Raw genomic sequence first — 24,667 nt, forward strand, 5'->3', positions numbered from 1 at the left:
ATATTTAATATTTAATATTTAATTGTATCCATATAATATAAAAAAAAATTATAACTATTTATATTAATTATATATTGATGTTTGCTATATTACATAACCACATACAATCCCACCAACCCATTTCCCACATTATAATACCTATACTAACCGACCCAGCAAACAATACAATATTCCCACAGCCCATCACCGCCAAGCCCAATCCCAATTCCTTTAATTCCCAATCCAATCCAACATATACTCCTACATCAGCAAACAAGAGACGCTTACATACAGATACACACACCCAAGTACACATCTACGAATATAACCCCCCCAATGTGTCTTCTTCCTCAGTCCCTCGACCAACAGTACACTAGCCGTTAGGCTACTGCAAATTCGTCCTTGCTCTCTTGATTTTCGACACGTCAAGCTCTGAGAAGGCTTCCTTTGAATATCTGCCATCCACCTCATCTCCTTTCATCCGAATTTGTTGAGGATTTGAGGGAAATTGGAATGATTCGAGCATATTCCTTATCCTATTTGGGATTTGAAATTCGAATTTCATTCTTATCCGAAAATCCCACCCCCCCTTTTTTCAGCGAATTGAAACAGCAATCCCTTTCCTATAAGACCCGCCTTCTCCAACCATTCCAGGGGTTCGAGAGTTGGATTTTTAGGTCACTGAATATAGAGAATATCGGGAGTTTCTAGACAAACAAAAAGAAATCGAAAACTTTGGTGAAAGGAAAACACACTCTCTAAACTACGAAGTTCATAGTTTCTTGGATTTCATCTCGAAATTTTCATCCGAAGGCTTCTCCGGCGAAGTTCCGTCGTGTCGGAGAGCTCATTGTGACCAGCTCGTCAAGTTCCAGACTCGGTGCTCTGAAAAAGGTGAATCCTTCTCCTTTGAGTGTCCTTTATCACTATCTTTTTAGGTGTTGGGTATTATAAATTCAGGTGTTTTGGTGCTTTCTGGTTTTGCTTTTGTTCTGTCTCTTACGTTCAATGTTTTCGATATAGCTTCAATATGGTCTAGCTCGAGTGTGCTCTAACTTTGCCTCGAATTTTTGTAGTCTTTATCGAGATGAGTTTGAATCCATATAGCTTATATTTGCTCATATTCGGTATATATTGTGGTCTGGATCAGTGTTACTCTCACATGCTGATTTTTTGCTAAATTTGGAGTCTTCTTTGTTGATCTTGCTCCTTCCCCTTACCTGGTGCCTTGTCTCATTTCTTAGAAGTTTCTTTTGAAATGAACTCCTGTTCAAAGTCTTCGTCTAGGGAACTTCTTGTTTAATTTCTTTTCTAAAAAAATCAGTCGTCATGGTTAGATGTTAAGCATGAAGTGTTACTCTCTAATGAGTTATCTATATCATGAGTCTTTGTTCTGATATGACTGTCCCATTTCAAAGCATCTGAAACCAAGAGTAATTTCATTTATTATATGGAAATAACAAGTCCCCATCTATGTCTTCATAGTTGATAGTCATTCAAGTTCGAATCTGTTAAATGATTTTTCTTTTGTGTATTTCGAATTCATATTCATAAATGTTGCTGTTAGAGGTTTCTAAATCAACATGGTTCGTGCATCTTGCCTTGTTCTCTTATCCTTGATATTAGCAAGTAACATATGCTTCAGGCCTATCCTTTATTCGTGTATGATTATGTAGGTATATATATATATATATCATGTGTGTGTGTGTGTGTTCTTTCTGGTGGAGTCTGTATATATTAGGAAAGGAACAGGTCCTTATAGGCTTTTATAGGTAGTGTTGGATAATTATCTTCACCATAGCACTTATTAAAACTGATAAAAAAATAGACACCAAATAGTATGTTGCTCTAAATTGATTTTTAACCACTGCTTTCCCATTCGTTGTATGAAATGACATTTTTTTCTTCCTTTACGGATTGTTTCATAATTACCGCTCTAAAAAGTTCAAGGCTCTAGTTTGTTGACCCTTGTTATCATTTATTCTCTTGAATTACTTGCCTTCTCACTGAGATTGGATGCTTGTTTAGTGTTTAAGTCACATTGTGAATGAAATTCTCTCTTAAATGATTGATGTCGCTGTAAAGTTGGATGTTGCATGAACCTGCCCATTTTGAGTCCGTAATGGACTCTCTTTTTCTCTCCTTTGCATCTCGAGTTGGGCGACGGAGGCTCAAACTTAGCCATTCAAGTCAGCTTTGGCAAGCAATAAGTTGTGGAGGATGAAGTACAGTTATATGGGAGTGAAAATACAGGTTTCGGAGGATAAAAACAGGTTGTATACAGCTTATACAGCCATTATACATGGAATACAGGTGGAAAGGAGGTTGTATACACTGATATACAGAGATATACATCCATGATATATAGAAATGAATTAGGCCTAAAATCCAAAACGTAGGTGACCCAACAGCTTAGTGCATGCGTACAGAAACTGATTTTACTTGAGTATTGTCTTTTACTTAGTCATTTTGACCAAAATGTCTTCCTTTCAAATTAGTTCAAATGTTTCAAGTAAATAATTTTTCAAATGAGTTTAAATGTCTTTTTTAAAATTATTTTTTCTAAAATAGCCAAATGATTTATATCATTGGATAGCCGCACATTAGCGGGTATTTTAAATGCTAATTTTTTTTTAAAATATTAATAGGAACCTCTTACTCGGATTTCTCTAAATTTTTAAGTCTTATTTTTGTTAAAGTTTTTAAAATTAAAGTTTTCTTAATTTCTTTTAAAAAATAAGTGGCGATTCTTTTTAAATTGGTTTTTTACTAGATCAATTTTAAATCGTCTTTTCAACACATAACAGAAATGATGACTCTGATGGGGAATTTAATAGGTTCTGACCATTAGATGTGATTATTTGGCTATGTATGCAATATAATGTTTACTTGTCTTTATTTGTTTAAATTTCGCAAATTATAATTATTGCACTTCATGGCATTGAATTTTGTCAAATGGTAAATAATTTGCATTAGGACTAAAGACGGTTATGTGGTTATATGCGGTTTTCCCTTTTGAAAATAATCCTTCTCTTCTTGAAGTAGTAAACAGATAGTTGCTTTGTGGTCATCCAACGTCGTTTATTATATTCACCCCACAGTTTTTCCAATTTGGATAACCGATCTCTTTTCAAATGTTTATTCTAGTCCACCTAGCATAGAGCGGAAGCCAAATCCTTTTAGTTCATTGACCTAAGTTGACCCAACACCTAAGGCGTGTTTGACCCATTAGAAAGACCATCTTGAGTCCAAAATAGCCCTCGGTCTAAAAGGACACTCATACTTATGTGTTTAACTTTGAAGGTTGTATATGCTGTTTGGCAAATCATTATTCTTTGGGGTTGAGAGTTTATTTTAATAGCGTAGTCTATTCGATCTTCACAAGCTACTATTATAATCAAAAGGTGTCAGTGTTCAGAGATGTCAAGGAGTCAAGAATGAAGGACCTTTCATTGAAGCATAGTTTAGAATTGTACCCTTGTGTGACATTGATTTTTTTTATTCCATTTTATAGGCCTAATCCATCGGTGGCCCCTCAAAGTTGGCACTAACTTTCACTTAGACACCTCAATTAAGCTTTGTTCATTTTAGACACCTCAAGTAAGGTTCTGATGTGTCATTTTGACACTTTTTTTTATAATCACCCAAATATCTAAAGTGTGTGTAATACACTTAACGCTGATGTGTCAAAGTGACCAATTAAATGAAAAAACGTGACAGATATATCAAAAATAATTTTAAAATAATGACTTTTGATTAGAAAAAAAGTGGTCATTAACTTCATTTAATTGGTCACTTTGACACATCAGCGGCAAGTGTATTATACACACTTTAGATATTTGGGTGTTTGTAAAAAAAGTATCAAAATGACACATCGGAATCTTACATGAGGTGTCTAAAATGAACAAATCTTAGTTGAAGTGTCTAAGTGAAAGTTGGTGCCAACTTTGAGGGGCCACCGATGGGTTCCGCCTTTTTTATATTATGTATCTTCATTTAGTTTTTTCATAAAGCTTGTATAAATATGGTTTTTTGGGACAATTGAATGTTTCAAATGGCGTTATACACCTTTCAAAATGTTAGGCCTACCCTTGGCATATAAGGTCATATATCTGAGTAGGACGTGCAATAACTGTTTATGTGCTACATGCTATAATTGTTTACATGAATATGTTGTCTTATTTGGAGATGTTCTAGCCCACTCCTTTTCAAAATATTTTTTTTCCTAGAATCCCTTAATCATGAATATCAAGTCACTAATAATGTGCGTTCAAATACTTTTTGAGTCTTTAGTTTTCCAACAAAATTCGAACGTCACTTTCAAATCCTAAATTTTACTCTTTCTTCTCACAACAAGTTTATTTGTCATCTTAAGTCAAAAAGAGGTTCAAGTCGTTCAAACTACTTAGGGCCTGAATTCTTCTTCGTGAGATACGTAGGCAGCCTTCAAGGCTTGGTCCTCATCCTTCAAAAGTTAACTTTTTCCTGATCATTTTTTTACAAGAAAATATAAATTTTACACCAACAAAGGTCGAGATATAATCGTGAAAATGAAACAAAACCTTGGCTGAACTAAAGTCAACCTTTCTAATTCACAACTCTCAAATCGAATAGAGAAAATGATGTTTGTTTAGTCATTTTTCTATATCCACAGGCTAGTTTATCTTCGAATAAAGCAATTTTTGTATGTTTGTTGTTCTGTGTCTGATATCTTGTATTATTTATCATCTACAGAGACTAATATGTTTACCTTTTGAGTAAGTTTTCTTTACAGATAATTTGAATTGATTTGTGTTGAGAAAATGTCTGAACATCCTTACTTCACAAGGTCTAAAGATCCCAAAGATTTCTTTCTTGACCAAATATTGTTGAAGGAAAAAGTAAAAAATGCTTGAAGATAGTGGGGACAATAATTTGACAGAAATTACTGTGATGGATCTTGTCTTCACTAAACATTATGAATTAATTGCACAAGTGGTATGACAAATTGCTGAGATGAAGGTCGAATTGCATAAAAATCAAAATTTGGCAAATTTGGATATTGTCGCCAATATGCCCACTCTAAGTAAATGTAATATCCTCTAAAAACGTTGTATACGATATTTCAATTTTTGCCTAAACATGATACAACTTCTGTATTTTGGTCATAACTTTTCATAGAAATATCCAAATTGAGTGATTCAAATTTCTGAGTAACCACAAGATCATTACCTACAACTTTTATGAAGACCATATTTTAAGATTCGGAGGTTAAGTATGTCAAATAAATTAATCTTTGTAAGGTAAGATGCTGTTACGGAAATGAGTGTTTATAGAAGAAAAATCATATCTCACTGTAGGTTTATCCAAATTGGTTGATTCTTGAACGATATGAAACTAGACTTCCATATCTACAATTCTTATGAAGACACCAAATCCTAATAAGGAATTTATCTTATTCAAACGCAGCTCCCAAAAAGAGTATTCTGTCAAAGATAACTCATTTCACCTACCATAGAAAGATCTAGATACATTTGACATCACTCATGACATAAATTGTCCTTCATTTAACACCATCCATGACATCAATATATTCCACTAAATTTTCAGATTTTTATTTATAATTATTTTATTTATTGTTAGGTCATCTTTCCCACCTATAAATACCACCTTATTTTCTCATTTTATTCATCAAGCTTTCTCAAGCAAATCTTCTTTCTATACACTTCTTTACGCATTCTCAAATATAGTTTTAGTTCTTAGTAGTGAAGAAATACTATTTTGGTGATTCATATATTCCAGGTAGTACACAAAACGTTCCGGCAAGGAGAGAAGTTAGGACTCAAGAGTGTTCATTAAGTCTTCCGGTACCAACTAAAGCTTCTGTTTTCAGGTATGTAAGGTTTCAATGAGAGCATTTCTTCCACTCTCATGTCTAAATTATGGATATTGCTTTCATAAACATTTATTTGGAGTCAAAGATTTCAAGTCAAACTTTATTAAAAACATAGTAAAATTAGGTGGGTTCAAATCACTTCAACTTAAAAACATGTATGTAAATAAATATACATAAATACTTTGAAATCCATTAATTAAAAATTATGCTTTAAACAACCCACCATGAATTTCAACAATTATTAAAAATATAAATAAATAAATTACTTGCAATCCATCAATTCATACATATAAAATTATGTTGTATCAAAATAGACCAATAATCATTAGTTTAACCATGATTCATACTATTAAGTAAAAATAAAAAATTACCATAACAAAATATTACTTGAAATCAAGAGACTTAATTGAAAGAGTTTTTGGACTATATGGATGAAAGAATTCATGGATAAACACCACATAACTTAGTGGAAGAAATACTCTCATTGAAGCCTTACATACATGGAGACCGAAGCTTTAGTTGGTACCGAAAGACTTAATGAACAGTCTTGAGTTCTAGCTTCTCTCCTCGTCGGAACGTTTTGTGTACTATCCGGAGTATATGAATCACCAGAATAGTATTTCTTCACTATTAAGAACTAAAACTATATTTGAGAATGCGTAAAGAAGTGTATAGAGAGAAGATTTGCTTGAGAAAGCTTGATGAATAAAATGAGGAAATAAGATGGTATTTATAGGTGGGAAAGAAGGATCTAACAATAAATAAAATAATTATAAAGAAAAATCTGAAAATTTAGTGGAATATATTGATGTCATGGATGATGTTAAATGGAGGACAATTTATGTCATTAGTGATGTCAAATGTATCTAGATCTTTCTATGATAGGTGAAATGAGTTATCTTTGACAGAATACTCATTTTGGGAGCTGAGTTTGAATAAGATAAATTCCTTATTAGGATTTGGTGTCTTCACAAGAATTGTAGATATGGAAGTCTAGTTTCATATCGTTCAGGAATCAACCAATTTGGATAAACCTACAGTGAGATGATTTTTCTTCTATAAACACTCATTTTCGTCACAACATCCTACCTTATAAAAATTAATTTATTTGACCTACTTAACCTCCGAATCTTAAAATATGGTCTTCATAAAAGATGTAGGTAATGATCTTGTGGTTACTCAGAAATTTGAATCACTCAATTTGGATATTCCTATGAAAGGTTATGCCCAAAATACAGAGGCTGTATCATATTTAAGCGAAAATTGAAACATCGTATACAACATTTTTAGGGGATGTTACATTATCTCCCCCTTGAGAACATTCGTCCTCGAATGAGAAAAGATTTAGCTTGAGTAGAGTAGAGTGTTAACAAACAACCTATCATTAATGCAACAGTGTAATTTAAAATATCATTTAAAATATATTTCATAATTTTGCAAGCATATGACAAGAAAAGTTGAGATGTAAAGATTTCAAGTAATTGAGCAAGGGCAACTTAATACCTTAGGTTTGGATAGAGGGGAAAAGATGAGGGTATCTCTTAATCATATCCGCTTCCGCTTTCCATGTTGCACTTTCTATTTGTTGATTCCTCCAAAGAACTTTAACAGATGCAACTTCTTTGTTCCTCAATCTCTTAACTTGCCGGTCCAAAATTTCCACAGGAACTTCTTCATAGATCAAGTTTTCTTGAATATTCACTACTCCCATAGGTACAATGGAACTAGGATCACCCACACGTTTTTTCAACATAGATACGTGAAACACCGGATGAACCATGGCCATTTCCAATGGTAATTCCAACTCATATGCAATCTTACCAACACGTCTCACGATTCTATAAGGCCCTACATACCTAGGGCTCAATTTCCCTTTCTTGCCAAATCGAACCACACCTTTCATGGGTGAAACCTTCAGATACACCCAATCATCCACATTAAACTCAAAATCCCTTCTTCTAGTGTCAGAATAGGACTTTTGACGACTTTGAGCCGTCTTCAACCTTTCTCTAATGATCTTTACCTTTTTTATAGCATCAAGTACCAAATCGGGGCCCAACAAGGTTATCTCGCCTACTTCGAACCAACCAACTGGTGATCTACATCGTCTCCCATACAAAGCCTCAAACGACGTCATCTCAATACTTGAGTGGTAACTATTATTATAGGCAAACTCGAGGAGAGGTAGATGATCATCCCAATTCCCTTTAAACTCCAACACACAAGCCCTTAACATATCCTCTAGTGTTTGAATCATCCTTTCGGCTTGCCCATCCGTTTGAGGATGGAATGTTGTGCTCAACTTTACCTTAGTACCGAGACCTTTTTGAAATGATCTCCAAAAGTGTGAAGTGAATTGGGTACCACGATCCGAAATAATGGATAATGGCACACCATGCAACCTCACCAACTCTCGAATATACAACTTAGCATAGTCTTCAGCACTATAGAAAGTTTTAATCGGTAGGAAGTGAGCTGACTTAGTCATTCTATCAACAATTACCCAAATCGAGTCATGATGCTTCCGAGTATAAGGCAAACCCACTACAAAATCCATATTCACATCTTCCCACTTCCAAGTAGGGATTTCAATGTCTTGAGCTAGTCCATCCGGCCTTTGATGTTCGGCCTACACTTGTTGGCAATTTGTACATTCGGACACAAACCTTGCTATGTCCTTCTTCATGCCACCCCACCAATACAACTCCTTTAAGTCTCCGTACATTTTCGTTGAACCGGGATGAATGAAGTATCTAGAATTATAAGCCTCCATCAAGATCAAACTCCTTAGGCCATCCACATCTGGAACACATATCCGACCTTGGTAGTATAGAACCCCATCTCCCCCTTGGAAAAAGACCTCTATCTTCTTTAACTTTACCAACTTCTTTAACTCAATAAACTTTGGGTCAAGTTCTTGCTTTGTTTTAACATCCACCACCAAAGAGGATTCAGACCTATTTTGAACAACCATACCCCCATCATTAGTACTACCCAACTTCACCCCTAATCTAGCCAATCGGTGAACATCTTTCACCAACTCCCTCTTCCTTTCATCCACATGGGCCACACTCCCTATAGACACTCTACTAAGTGCATCAGCAACCACATTGGCTTTACCCGGATGATAGTGCACACTCATGTCATAGTCCTTAAGGTGTTCTAGCCACCTCCTTTGCCTTAGATTAAGGTCCTTTTGGGTGAACACATATTGAAGACTCTTATGATCAGTATAGACATCCACATGCACCCCATAGAGGTAATGCCTCCAAATCTTCAGAGCAATAACAACGGCCGCCAATTCAAGGTCATGGGTAGGGTAGTTGCGCTCATGTACCTTTAATTGCCTAGAAGCATAGGCTATTACCTTGCCTTTTTGCATTAAGATACAACCTAAACTAATCTTTGAAGCATCACAATAAACTACAAACCCTTCTAATCCTTCTGGGAGAGTCAAAATAGGAGCAGAGGTAAGTCGATCTTTTAAGGTCTGGAAACTCTTCTCACACTCATCTGTCCATATGAATTTGGATTTCTTTTGGGTCAATTTTGTCATAGGAGATGAAATGGAAGAAAAGCCTTTGACGAACCTTCTATAGTACCCGGCTAGACCTAAGAAGCTCCTAATGTCTGAAGGAAATAATGGTCTAGGCTAATTTTTGACTGTCTCTATTTTCTTAGGATCAACCTTGATTCCATCATCGGCCACTACGTGACCAAGAAATGCTACCTCCTTTAACCAAAATTCACACTTACTAAATTTTGCAAATAATTGTTTATCCCTCAATGTTTGAAGCACAACTCTCAAGTGATTTTTATGTTCTTCCTCACCTCGAGAGTAAATTAAAATATCATCAATGAAGACTATTACAAAGGTATCAAGGTAAGGTTTGAACACCCTATTCATCAAGTCCATAAACACCGTCGGTGCATTCGTCAACCCAAAACTCATAGTGACCATACCTTGTTCGGAAGGCTATTTTGGAAATGTCACACTCCCTTACCCGTAGTTGGTGGTAGCCGGATCGAAGGTCGATCTTGGAGAAGTGACTTGCCCCTTGTAATTGATCAAACAAGTCATCTATTCTAGGGAGTGGGTACTTGTTCTTAATGGTCATCTTATTTAATTGTCGGTAGTCTATGCACATTCGAAGTGACCCATCCTTCTTTCTTACAAATAGAACGGGAGCACCCCATGGCGAAATACTTGGTCTTATGAACCCCTTCTCTAACAAGTCCTTTAATTGTTCCTTCAGCTCTTTCAATTCTGTTGGGGCCATGCGGTAAGGAGGAATAGAGATAAGTTGGGTATCGAGGAGGAGATCGATACCAAAATCAACTTCCCTTTCGGGAGGGACACCGGGAAGGTCATCGGGAAAGACATCGGGGAATTCATTGACTATAGGAACTGATTCAAGAGAAGGACTTTTGGAGTTGATATCCCTAACCCTCACAATATGGTAAATACATCCCTTAGAAATCATTTTGCGAGCCTTAAGATAAGAAATAAACTGACCCTTCACCACCGAATCACGACCCTACCATTTAATAACAGGCTCATTTGGAAATTGGAACTTGACTCGACGATTCCTACAATTTATGGAAGCATAAGATGCATGTAATCAATCCATCTCAAGAATGACATCGAAATCTATCATGTCAAGCTCAATGAGATCACAAGGAATAACTTTATACAAGATAGACACAAGGCAACCCCATAGACCTTTCTAGCAATAACTGACTCACCAACAGGGGTAGACACCAAATAAGGCTCTAATAACATTTCAGGTAAAACATCAAATCTATTAACAAGGAATGGAGTAACAAAAGATAAATTTGCACCCGGATCTAATAGTGCATACACATCAAAAGAAAAGACCTTTAACATACCGGTAATGACATTGGGTGCATCCTCAACCTCTTGTCTCCCATGCAAGGCGTAAAAGCGGTTGGTGCGTTGGACACCTCCTTGGACTTGTTGACCATGAGCAATTTGTCCTTGAGTCCTACCACCACCATCTCTACAATCCTTAGCATGGTGGCCCAGCTTGCCACACTTAAAGCATGCATTGGAGCCGGCTAAGCATTCCCCTTTGTGAGTCCTTCCACTTTTCTTGCAAGTGGGGAAAGTTTGAGTAGCAACATTCTCTCTTGGAATCATTGGTTTACCACTCTTGTCCTTGTTGAACTTTGGAGGAGGAGTATTGGTGGAACCTTGTCCCACAAATCGTTGCCCACCTTGGCCTTTGCCATTGTTACCATGATCGGATCTTTGAGGGTTAAACCCTCCACCATCCATTCTAGCCTTTTTGAACCCCCTTGATCTCTCTCTAAGCTTCTCTTCTTCGATTTGTTCTGCGTAAGTCATTAACCGAGAGATGTCCATCTTTTTGACCAACATAGCCGTTTTGCACTCCTTGGACACCAAGCTTGAGACACCGGAAATAAACTTGCTCATCCTTGCTCTTGGGTCGGAGACCATGAAGGGAGCATACTTTGACAACTTAGTGAATTTGAGAGCATACTCCCTCACGCTCATACTTTCTTGACGGAGGTTGATAAACTCTTGGATTTTGGCCTCCCTTAGCTCCAATGGGAAGAAGCGGTCTAGGAAGGCACCTTTGAACTCTTCCCATCCTATCGACCCTATTTCTTCATCCCTCTCAACAATCCATTGTTCGTACCACACTCGAGCCATACCTTTGAGTTGATAGGCCACTAGTTCAGCCTTCTCATTTGGTGGCACACCCATGATAGCCACAATCCGGTACACCTCATTAATGAACTCCATAGGGTCCTCATCTAGTTTAGAACCATCAAACTCGGGCGGATTCATCCTTTGGAAATCCCGAATCCTAGAGGCTGGATTTTGCATTTGGGAAGGTGGAACACCTAGATTCCCTTGGTTGGCTATGACTTGAGCTAACAAAGTAATAACACTGCGAAACTCAGCATGGGTTACCCCATCCTCATGATGTTGGGCATTGGGAACCGGAGGAGTTTGGTCCTCATCGTCAACCCTTGCTCTTCGAGGTGGTCTTCCACGAGTCATTATCTAGAGCACACAAAATGGGTCGTTAGTTAAAGAAAAGCTTAGGATGCTCTAAGGCACGATATGAATTTGAAAGAAGTAAAATTTTTTCCTAAACGCCTTATAGTCTCCTATTCATAATTGTGGCGCGCTTCACAACCATGAACAAGACCCTATTTGACGCGGTATGTTGGACTCCAAGGATCATTCAAAACCTCGGGCTCTGATACCAAGTTTGTTACGACCCAAGCCTAGGGCCTAGACGTGACATGGCGAATGAGGAACCCAAAAGTACCTCAATCAAGCCTTTTAGCATTCTTTTAGCCTTTAATAGGTAATGATGATAAATAAACAAGCGAAAATCATAATAGTAAATCTTTAACTTACATATGTCCAACAATACCTCTAACTATTAGATTTAACGGGGCTAAGACAAGTTCCTAGCTCACCCTCAATCATAATAGAAGAAAAGTAGTTTTCAATGGAATATCAACTAGCCACGTGGAGGAGAACGAGGAGGAGCACTGATCCCTACATGGTGATATCATGTAGGCAAAAGAGTATACGTTAGTACTTTGAATGTACTAAGTATGTAAGGATGCATGAACATTGAGGAAACATTAAAACATTTATGTAATATGGAACATAATTTAATGTATGCATAATAAATCATATATATATCCTTTAAAACATTCATTTTGTGGGAAATTAATCATAATCGACATTTAAGACCATGCGAGCTATTTAATGGAATTCAACATAACCCCCTACGTTGGCCGGGGAGACTACTTGCCAGGTAGAACTCTGTCAACTTCATTCATTTCTTTAACTTTAACTTTAAGGGCTTTCATGGATCCATTAGCCTAAGCCTACAAGGGCTCCTATGTTGGCACATAGTTAATGAGACAAGGGGTTGCTACTAGGATTCCCTTATCGAATCCCACCTTAATGTTTCATTCGGTTCTAAGTCAATCCTACGGAATAGTTTAATACTTCAAAATATTCATAGCATATAACTTGAGAATTCAAACATCATATTCGGTAGAATAGCTCATTAAAATATTTAATAATTCAAATATGCAAGAATTGTCCTTATTGCATAAAGAATCCGTGATTCATATCATTTCATCATTCTTTCATTTCATAAGATTTCCTTTTTGATCATAGATATTGCTTTAATAAATATTTATTTGGAGTCAAAGCTTTCAAGTCAAACTTTATTAAAAACATAGTAAAATTAGGTGGGTTCAAATCACTTCAACTTGCAAATATGTATGTAAATAAATATACATAAATATTTTGAAATCCATTAATTAAAAATCATGCTTTAAACAACCCACCATGAATTTCAAGAACCTTTAAATAGATAAATAAAAGAATTACTTGTAAACAATCAATTCATACATATGAAATTATGTTGCATCAAAATAGAGCAATAATCATTAGTTTAACCGTGATTTATACTATTAAGTAAAATTAAGAATTAACATAGGAAAATATTACTTGAAATTAAGATATTTAATTGAAAGAGTTTTTGGACTACATGGGTGGAAGAATTCATGGATAAACACCTACATAACTTAGAGTAAAGCTTAAAGAAAATAAATATAATTTATCATATAATTAAAATAATTTATACATGAGAGTGGAAGGAATACTCTCATTGAAGCCTTACATACCTGGAGACCGAAGCTTTAGTTGGTACCGAAAGACTTAATGAACACTCTTGAGTCCTAGCTTCTCTCCTCGCCGGAACGTTTTGTGTACTATCCGGAGTATATATGAATCACCGGAATAGTATTTCTTCACTACTAAGAACTAAAACTATATTTGAGAATGCGTAAAGAAGTGTATAGAGAGAAGATTTGCTTGAGAAAGCTTGATGAATAAAATGAGAAAATAAGGTGGTATTTATAGGTGGGAAAGAGGGACCTAACAATAAATAAAATAATTATAAAGAAAAATCTAAAAATTTATTGGAATATATTGATGTCATGGATTATGTTAAATGGAGGACAATTTATGTCATGAGTGATGTCAAATGTATCTAGATCTTTCTATGGTCGGTGAAATGAGTTATCTTTGACAGAATACTCGTTTTGGGAGCTGCGTTTGAATAAGATAAATTCCTTATTAGGATTTGATGTCTTCACAAGAATTGTAGATATGGAAGTCTAGTTTCATATCGTTCAGGAATCAACCAATTTGGATAAACCTACAGTGAGATATGATTTTTCTTCTATAAACACTCATTTTCGTCACAGCATCCTACCTTACAAAAATTAATTTATTTGACCTACTTAACCTCCGAATCTTAAGATATGGTCTTCATAAAAGTTGTAGGTAATGATCTTGTGGTTACTCAGAAATTTGAATCACTCAATTTGGATATTCCTATGAAAGGTTATGCCCAAAATACAGAGGTTGTATCATGTTTAGGCGAAAATTGAAACATCATATACAACGTTTTTAGGGGATGTTACAGTTGTCCACCCTATAAGTGATTCACCTATTTTGTTTGCCTGCTCGAGAACCTCTACTTTGAATTATTTTTAATTATGTTGGGTTATCTACTCCATAAGTTGGACTATTATCAAGCATCCACCTCGTTATAATTGGATTATTATTGAGCCTCCACCTCGTTATAGTTGAAATATTATCGAGCATCCACCTCGTTGCTATTGGATTATTGTCGAGTATCCACCTTGTTACAATTGCAAGATTCATCTCACCAACCATAGAAGATGTAGATCCATTTGACATCACCTATGACATTAATAGTGTTCCATTGGACATCACCATGACATCAAAATCCTCCATCATTTTTTTAGATTTTTCTTTATAATTATTTTAATTATTGTTAGGTCCCTCTTTTACACCTATAAATATCCACCTTAATTCATTATTTTGTTCATCAAGCTTTTTCAAGCAATTCTTTTCTCTATACACTTCTTTGTTCATTCTCAAAATATAGTTTTAATTCTTAGTAGTGTTTCAGTGATTCATATACTCCGGGTAGTACACAAAATATTCTAGCGAAGAGAAAAAGCTAAAATTTAAGAGTGTTCATTAAGTCCTTCGATTCTGAGTAAACCGTCAGATTTCAGGTTTGTAAGGTTTCAATGAGAGTATTCAATCCACTCTCATGCCTAAAATATTTTGATTATATGATAAATTATGTTTGTTTACCCAATTCTCTTCAAGCTTTACTTTAAAGTATGTGGTGTTTATCAATGGGTTCTTCCACTCATGTACTCTAATTTTTTTAAAACTAAATCTCTTGATTTCAAGTAAGATTTTTTTATGAGTAATTTTTATTTCTACTTAATAACATGAATAATGGTTAAACTAATGATTATTGGTCTATTTTGATGAAAAATAATTTTATTTGTATGAATTGATGGTTTGCAAGTATTTTCTCTATTTATCTCTTTAAAGTTTCTTGAAATTCAAGGTGAGTTATTTAAAGCATGATTTTTTTATTGATGAATTTCAAAGTATTTATACATAATTTCATTTACATACATGTTTGAAATTTGAAGTGATTTAAACTCACCTAGTTTTATTGTATTTTCAATGAAGTTTGACTTGAAAGCTTTGACTTCAAATGAATATTTATGAAAACAATGTCTATGATCAAAAGAAAGTTTTATGAAATAAAAGAATGATAAAATGTTATGAATGATGGGTTCTTTATGCAAGAAGGACAATTCTTGCATATTTGAATAACCAATTTCACTGAATATGATGTTTTGAATTCTCAAGCTATGCTATGATTATTTTGAAGTATTAAACTATTTCGTGGGATTGACTTAACACCGAATGAGTCATTGAGGTAAGATTCGGTAAGGAAATCCTAGTAGTAGTCCCTTGTCTCAGTAACTATGTGCCAGCATAGAAGCCCTTATAGGCTTAGGCTAATGGATCCACGAAAGCCCTTAAAGTTAAAGTTAAAGAATGAATGTAAAATTGGTGGAGTTCTACCCTAAGCAAGTAGACTCCTTGGCTAATGTAGGGGTTATGTTAGATTCCATGTAATAGCTCACATGGTCTTAATGTTGGTTATAGTCAACTTCCTACAAATGAATATTTCAAATGCTATTTACATGATTACTCATGCATGTATATCTCCATATATGTATGATTTAAATGATATCTACTTGATTACTCATGCATGCACTCATTTAAGTACTTTAACATATAAATGTCGTAAATGTTTTACTTTGTAATGCATGCCTACATAGTGAGTACATTCAAAGTACTAATGCATACTCTTTTGCCTATATGATATCACCATGTAGGGACCGGTGCTCCTCCTCATTATCCTCAACGTGGCTAGTTGAGTTTTCGTTTGAAGGCTACTTTTGGTGAGTTTCCATATTCCAAGAACAATAATCCTTTATCTTTCTAGCTTATGCAATGTTGAGATCTTTAGACACTATGGGATTTCTTTCTATTATGATTGATGGTGAGCTAGGGACTTGTCTTAGCCCTATTATATCTAAAAGTTAGAGGTTTTGTTGGACATATGTAAGTTGAAGATTTACTATTATGAATTCCGCTTGCTTATTTATTGTCATTACCTATGAAAGGCTAAAAGAATGCTAAGAGACTTTTTTGAGGTTCTTTCGGGTTTCTCATTCGCCATGTCACATCTAGGCCCTAGGCTTGGATTGTAACAAATTTGGTATCAAAGCCTGAGGTTTTGAATGGTCCTTTGAGTCCAACATACCATGTCGAATAGAGTCTTGTTCATGGTTTTGAAGCACACCACAACTATGAATAGGAGACTATGAGACATTTAGAAAAGTTTCCCTTCTTTTATGATTCATGTCGTGCGTTAGAGAGCATACTCTAGGTCTTTTCCCCCTAATAGTTGTTCTTTGCGACTTTCAGAAGATTCTTTTAAGAAGAGTTCCAATCCAAAAGGGGATTGATATTAATGAGGGTGATTTTCTTGTTCAAAATGGTTCAGAATCATCATTGGTAGAGGATGTAAACTGCAAGGCAAGACATGGGTCCAACCTTAGTTAAATTAAAGAAATTGGTGGTTGATAAGAAGATTGAAGTTCTCGCACAAGAGGGAGATGGAGTACCTAGTTATCAAGGCCAGTTATGTGTTCTACTGGTAATGATATTAGATGAGTCATGATAGATAGATAGAGAGTGGGTGTTTCATATAGTGGTGGTGGTGGCATGCTTATTCCGTTTAAGGTTATAGACATGAAAGAAGAGCTAGATGGTCTTGTTGTGTGTATAAGATAGGTAAGAGTATATTGGTGTGCCCTTGGTATGAGTTAATTCAAATTTTGATGTATAAATGCTAAGGTAGGCATGAAAATTCCTAAGTGATGTTGACTTCAAGGAAGTCATAAAGTGGTTAAAATGATAGAATTGAATACGTGGTTGTAGATACGTGAGTGATTGTATTAGGCTATTGATGACTTCTTTTTAAGACTTTCAAATGAGTGTATTAGAATGGTTATAGAACTAGGCTTAGATATGGTATTGATGACATGTGGGTGAAGGTATAATGTATTGGGTGTTTCTTTATTAGGTCTCGTAGTTTGTTGAATATGATTGTAAGGGGTATTACTCTTGGAATATAATTTCGTATAAAGGTATAAGGCCCTAAGGATTTTTTTTGTAAGGTGGCCTATGAACGTGATTTTTCATTGGAGTTAGCCTCGGTTCATCTAGTATACCATGTGTATATGTTGAGAAAGTGTGTAAATGATCCAAGTTTCATTGTGCCATTGGAAGAGTGAATGTTGAAGAAAACTTGACCTATGAGAAGGTCCCAGTTGAGATTTTAGACCTGCAAATGAAGAGGTTGAGGAACAAGAAAGTTGCATCCGTCAAAGCCTTTGGGAGGGATAGACAAGTCGAAAGTAATACATGGGAAGCATATATGATGAAGTGTTACCCTCATCTTTTTGCCTCTACTCAAACCTAAGGTATTAAGTTGTCTTTGCTCAATTACTTGAAATTCTTGCATTTCAACTTTTCTTGTCACGTGCGTACAAAATTATGAAATATGTTTCGAACGATGTTTTAATTGAACTATTGCATTAATGATGGGTTGTTGGTTTACACTCTACTCTACTCAATCTAAGTCTTGTCTCATTCGATTAAGAATGTTCCCAAGGGAGATAATGTAACAAACCCCTAAAAACGTTGTATATGGTATTTCAATTCTCGACGAAAATGATACTGCTTCTGTATTTTGGGCATAAACTTTTATGGGATGGTCTAAATTAAGTGATTTAAATTTTTGAATAACCCTAACATCATTACCTACAACTATTGTGAAGACCATACCTTAAGATTCTTAGGTAGATCAAATAAATTAATCTTTACAAGATCTGGTGTTGTGACGAAATGGAGTGTTTGAAGAAGAAATATCACATCTCACTTTAGAATGCTCTAAATCAGTTGATTCTTGAACGACATGAAAGAAGACCTCCATATATACAATTCGTGATACATCAAATCCTAAGTAGGAAGTTATCTTATTCTAACATAGCTCTGAAAAAGGGTATTCCATAAAAAGGAGATTCATCTCACCAATCATAGAAGATCTAGATTCATTTAACATCACCTATGACATCACAATTCTCCATAAAATTTTTATATTTTTCTTTATAATTATTTTAATTATTGTTAGTTCTCTCCTTCACACCTATAAATACCCACCTTATTTCATCATTTTGTTCATCAAGCTTTCTCAAGAAACTTTTCTCTCTATAAACTTCTTTACTCATTTTCAAAATATTTTTTTTAGTTTTTAGTAGTGTAAAAATACTATTTCGGTGATTCATATACTTTGGATAGTATACAAAACGCTCTGACGAGGACAAAAGACTAGGATTTAAGAGTTTAATTATTGTTAGTTCTCTCCTTCACACCTATAAATACTCACCTTATTTCATCACTTTGTTCATCAAGCCTTCTCAAGAAACTCTTCTCTCTTTAAACTTCTTTACTCATTTTCAAAATATTTTTTTAGTTTTTAGTAGTGTAAAAATACTATTCCGGTGATTCATATACTTTGGGTAGTATACAAAACGCTCCGACGAGGACAAAAGACTAGGATTTAAGAGTGTTCATTAAGTCTTTCGATTCTAAGTAAAGTTTTAGATTTCAAGTATGTAAGACTTCAATGAGAGTATTCCTTCTACACTCATGCCTAAAGTATTTTGATTATATGATAAATTATATTTATTTACCCAATTCTCTTCAAGCTTTACTCTAAGATATGTGGGTGTTTATCCATGAGTTCTTCTAAACTCTTTCAACTAAATCTCTAGATTTTAAGTAAGATTTTCTTCTAGATAATTCTTATTTCTACTTAATGGCATAAATTATGGTTAAACTAATGATTATTAGTCTATTTTGATGCAAAATGATTACATATGTATGAATTGATGGTTTGCAAGTACTTTTCTCTATTTATCTTTTTAAAGGTTCTTGAAATTCATGGTGGGTTGTTTAAAGCATGATTTTTTATTGATGAATTTCAAAGTATTTATAATAATTTCATTTACGTATATGTTTGAAATTTGAAGTGATTTCAACCCATCTAGATTTACTATATTTTCAATGATAAATGTTTATGAAAGCAATGTCTATGATCAAAAGGGAGTTTTATGAAATAAAAGAATGATGAAATGCTATGAATAATGGATTCTTTATGCAATAAGGACAATTCTTGCATATTTGAATAACCAAATGTTTTAATGAGCTATTCCACCGAATATGATGTTTTGAATTCTCAAGCTATATGCTACGACTATTTTTAAGTATTAAACTATTTCGTGGAATTGACTTAGCACCGAATGGGTCATTGAAGTGAAATTCAGTAAGGGAATTCTAGTAGCAACCCCTTGTCTCATTATTTATGTGCCAACATAGGAGCCCTTGTAGGCTTAGGCTAATGAATTCATGAAAGCCCTTAAAGTTAAAGTTAAAGAATAAATGTAAAATTGATGGAATTCTACCCTAGCCAAGTAGATTCTTCGGCTAACGTAGGGGGTTATGTTGGATTTCATTTAATAGCTCACATGGTCTTAATGTCGGTTATAGTCAACTTCCCATAAATGAACGTTTCAAATGTTGTTTACATGATTACTCATGCATGTATATATCCATATATGTATGATTTAAATTATATCTACTTGATTACTCATGCATGCACTCATTTATGTACTTTACCTTATAAATGTCCTAAATGTTTTACTTTGTAATGCATGCCTACATACTTAGTACATTTAAAGTACTAACGTATACTCTTTTGCCTACATGTTATCTTCATGTAGGGACCAGTGCTTCTCTTCGTTCTCCTCCATGTGGCTACTTGAGATTTCTTTTGAAGGTTACTTTTGGTGAGTTTCCATATTTCAGGAAAAATAATTCTTTATCTTTCTAGCTTATGCAATGTTGAGATTATTAGACATTTACTATGATATTTTTTTCTATTATGATTGAGGGTGAGTTAGGAACTTTTCTTAGCCTCGTTAAATCTAAAAGTTAGAGGTATTGTTTGACATAAGTAAGTTAAAAATTTATTATTATGATTTCCACTTGTTTATTTATTGTCATTACCTATGAAAGGCTAAAATAATGCTAAGAGACTTGTTTGAGGTACTTCTGGGTTTCTCATTCGCCATGTCACGTCTAGGCCCTAGGCTTGGGATAGGACAATTATTATCAAGCATCCACCTCATTACAGTTGAAATATTATTGAGCATCCAACTTGTTACAATATGAATATTATTGAGCACCTACCTTGTTACAATTTATTTTAACTATGAAAAACACCTCAGAGGATGATGTTCGAAGGGTGTCCAAGGGATCATCCGAGTTCGTCAAGCAAAGAACAAGTAATGGTATCTCTGAATGCTCAACAAATCATGGGTTGTAGTGGACATATTGAGTTCGAAAGCGGTATCCATTATCTTATTTTATTTTTGCTTTCTATACTTTCTTATTTACTCATCAATCTTAAAAAGGGATTATTTATGTCTATCCATGTAGGGATACTCATTTATTAGATGAACGATTGTTTAATAGTTTTGACTTAAGCCACTAGTTAAAGCGGTACTGTATCTACTAATTATTTATTTTGAGTATGCAGACCTACATATAGTGTGCCGATATGAAAACTTTTGAAGTAAGAATGACTTCAAAACATCGAGACAATAACCTATCCACACAAAATGCGAGAAGATGCCAAAAAAGTATCGTAAGGGATGCTAGCGCTTTCTTTCAGATATGCTCCAACTAATTAGTTTTATTTTAGTCTTTGTCGAGAATATCCAAGAGGATGCATTCTCAATCGAACCACAAGTGCAGACGACATCAAAAAGGATGCAGCACGACATGGAAATATTTATTAGCAGCGATCTAAGGCATAGTCCGAAGAGGAATATCAAACTCATAAGATGTGAGCTAAGGAACGAATTTCACCACAATCAAACCATACCCCTATCAAAAGGCATGTGGTTATTTCTTTGGTTTTATCAATTTCTTTTTCGCATCCGACAAATTTTAACTGTCATTGGAAGCAACTTTTCAATCCGAGTGATAATGCACTAAGATCTGTGGAAATATGTCCGTGAAAATACTTAATTATGAGTGTGAAGTGCACCACATTCATGGCTAAAAGGTTACAAACCTTTTTTTCATATTTGATTTATTTGTCACTTCTCTCAATCGAAGGTTATCTTAGCATAAAATATTTCTTTTTCAAGCGATCAGTCGAACTACAAATAGACTGACTCTCAATCTTGGGGATATGTATGCAGGCTCGATGTTGAAAACTCAATTGTACTCCAACAATCACTCTCGATCTTATTCCCGAGCTTTCAGTTTCTCCCTGCTTTGACTCTGAAATAGCTTTTAAATTCTTTCATAATCATGCGTAAAATCAAGGTCTTGAACTAAAAGTGGCCTGAGTTCTCATGTACGCTGAGATATGTAAGAAATTCGATATCGGGATTAGATCATATTTCTCAAAGTCTGTACCAAACCGCCTTTCAGAAGGATGAAAATGTGGTCGGTCAAAATTGAATTTATCAAAATTTCTTTTCTCAGGATCTCTTTCATCAATCCTATCCAAAGAAAGGGACAGTTGTTCACACCCAATTTTTACCTTCCACGACGCAGATTAGTTATCGAGTTTTTTCAATTTTTAAAAAATTTGATGTAATTATTTTTAAAATCAAAAAAAATATTTTTGAAGTTATTTTTAAGTAATTTTGTCATTTTTTATAATTTTTGAATGATATATATAGTTATACTTAATTATGTATATAATTGTTAGCTTTTATGAATATTCGAAAAGGATCTCAAAAAAAATTTAATTTTATTAATTGTTTCGTTAAATATTAACTTATATTTTCAAATTAATTAGTTTATAACTAAGTTAATTAATTTGTTTTGTTAGAATTAAGAAGCTTGTTAATTAATTAGTGTCGATTCATCCTATTTTATTACTAGTCTGATTTATCCTAATTAACTCGATTTGGCTTAGATATAATGCAATTAGCTATTGAAATTGGCTAAAATTGCAACCTAATGGCCAAGTTCCTAAACCCAAATTCCCAACCCAACACCAACACAACATTACAACACAACAAACTAACCAATCCCCTCACTATACCTTTCCAAAATCATACCACACCTACACTACAATTTCCTTCACGTGGCCACATCATTACATCACATACAATATAATTTGGGAAATTTTAATATATAGCAACTCAAAAATACCTTAATTATTTTTGAGTATACAACCATTATACATGGAATACAGAGGATAAAAACAAGTTGTATACATCAACATACAACCATTAAATAGGGAATACAGGCGAAAAAAAGGTTCTATACAGTGATATACGGTGATATACAGAAATGAATTGGGCCTAAGATCCAAAACACAGGTGTCCCAATAGCTTAATCTAGGCGTACAAAAACATGATATGCAAGATAACCGCATGTTAGCGGGTATATTCAGTGCAAAAAACTTTTTAAAATAGTAAATAGGAACATCTTACTCAGATTTCTCTAAATTTTTAAGACTTATTTTTGTTAAAGTCTTTTAAATTAAAATTTTCAGCGATTCTTTTTAAATTGATTTTTTTCTAAATCAATTTTAAATCATCTTTTTCAACACATAACATAATACATGACATAACCATGATAATGCAATGACCAAGCTAAAATCTAGCATAATCCTTTAAAATAACTTTAGAAATATAAAATATGGTCAATGCAATATTCGTATGAAAATTATAAGCTTAACATCACATAAGTGAGAAATATTGTAACACACGTAAACCATGTGAGCTATAACATGGAGTCTAGTGTTATCCATCCCACACCAAAAAGAGATTGTTCTACTTGACAATGTAAAGACTATTAACATGAGTTATTTGTGGATCCACTAGTTAGGGACAATTAAGGCGAAACCTATGAGGGCATGTAGTTTTGGGACCTGGGTAATCACCATTAGTCCAACTCAGTGCTAGGTAATATTGTCAACAAGAATAGTAATAATCATAGCATAATCTTTGAAAATAGTAATAATGTTGTAAGACCAAATTCATCATAATATAGTTGAAAATCATAAGAATAGCTCCTTCAACACATCATGATTTCATAACATCTTCATAAAGATATTTATCTAAGCATCTAAATCATGATAGATTTGTTCATAAAAAATCATGAAAATTCTTCATGATAAGAATACTTCACCTTTCGAATCAAACTTGCTTTAATAAAGTTCACATTGATATTTTATCTAAAAGCATCGTTAAAATCATAGTTCATAAATCATGATGCATGCATAATTCTCAAATATAGTTCATAATCATAAAATAGACATAATGCATGGGTTTATAAGAAATTCATCAAAATATATAATTAAGATTATCATGCATAATGTCACGACCCGACCTACGGCCTAATCTAACACGACGATTAGAATTCCAAAGGACTCTAACCAAGACTCTTAACATAAAATTTATGAGCATACTTCAGGTACATGAAATAAATATATAAGAATCAATGATATGGAAGCAAAGTCTAAAATAGAACATAAGTCTCAAAATGATAAACGACAACATAGACTCTTCAGCTATCTAACATGCCTCTAAGTACTCGATGGGAGCATAAGACCAGCTCCCAGCTCACCCATATAGACAACATAAGATATGAAGTAACAACTATCAAGATAAGAAATAAGTGTCATGTGCGCGAACTGTGAGGACTCACCAATAATAAGAAGTTAACAGCAAAACTCTAGCCACGAGCGGAAGAAAAATGAATGTGATCGTTAGTCCCTACATTATGATATAATGTAGGCAAGAAGTATGTGTTAGTACATGAAATGCACTAAGTATACGAGAATTTGCATAAATAATAAATATAGGACATAATCAATATAAATCATGGGATGCAAGATCAATATCTTTAAAACATGTGTAAAGTAGTGAAAATATTAAAACATTTATCTTATTGTTCAATGCATCAAAAGAATCTCATAAACATCATAAGAAATCATAACTCAACTGAAACTGTATGGGATAGGACCTTTAACAAATATATAATACCATACGAGCTAATACATGGAATCCGATGATTCATGCACCGAGACAGGGGAGGCTACCTTGCTAGGGCATAATCCATTAAGTAACTCTTTAACTGGGCTATGTGGATCCACTAGCTTCGCCATATTGACATATCTAAGCCTGCACAGGCAATGTAGTTTGAGACGAAAG

At 34.3% G+C, this 24,667-nt stretch overlaps 1 long non-coding RNA gene across 2 annotated transcripts; it reads left to right on the top strand.

Annotated features, from left to right (window-relative positions):
• The first annotated feature begins 229 nt into the window (after window positions 1-229).
• LOC129870864 (uncharacterized) lies at window positions 230-21,575 on the top strand. Of its 2 annotated transcripts, XR_008762141.1 has the most exons (5): window positions 230-873; window positions 5,761-5,851; window positions 16,187-16,252; window positions 20,204-20,269; window positions 20,711-21,575. It is a non-coding gene; the product is annotated as an uncharacterized LOC129870864 (long non-coding RNA). The 2 variants fall into 2 exon arrangements; XR_008762142.1 differs by lacking the exon at window positions 5,761-5,851 and having other exon boundaries at window positions 232-873.
• The last annotated feature ends 3,092 nt before the right edge of the window (window positions 21,576-24,667 follow it).

This window comes from Solanum dulcamara, chromosome 10, assembly GCF_947179165.1.
Source record: "Solanum dulcamara chromosome 10, daSolDulc1.2, whole genome shotgun sequence".
Taxonomy (NCBI): Eukaryota; Viridiplantae; Streptophyta; class Magnoliopsida; order Solanales; family Solanaceae; genus Solanum; species Solanum dulcamara.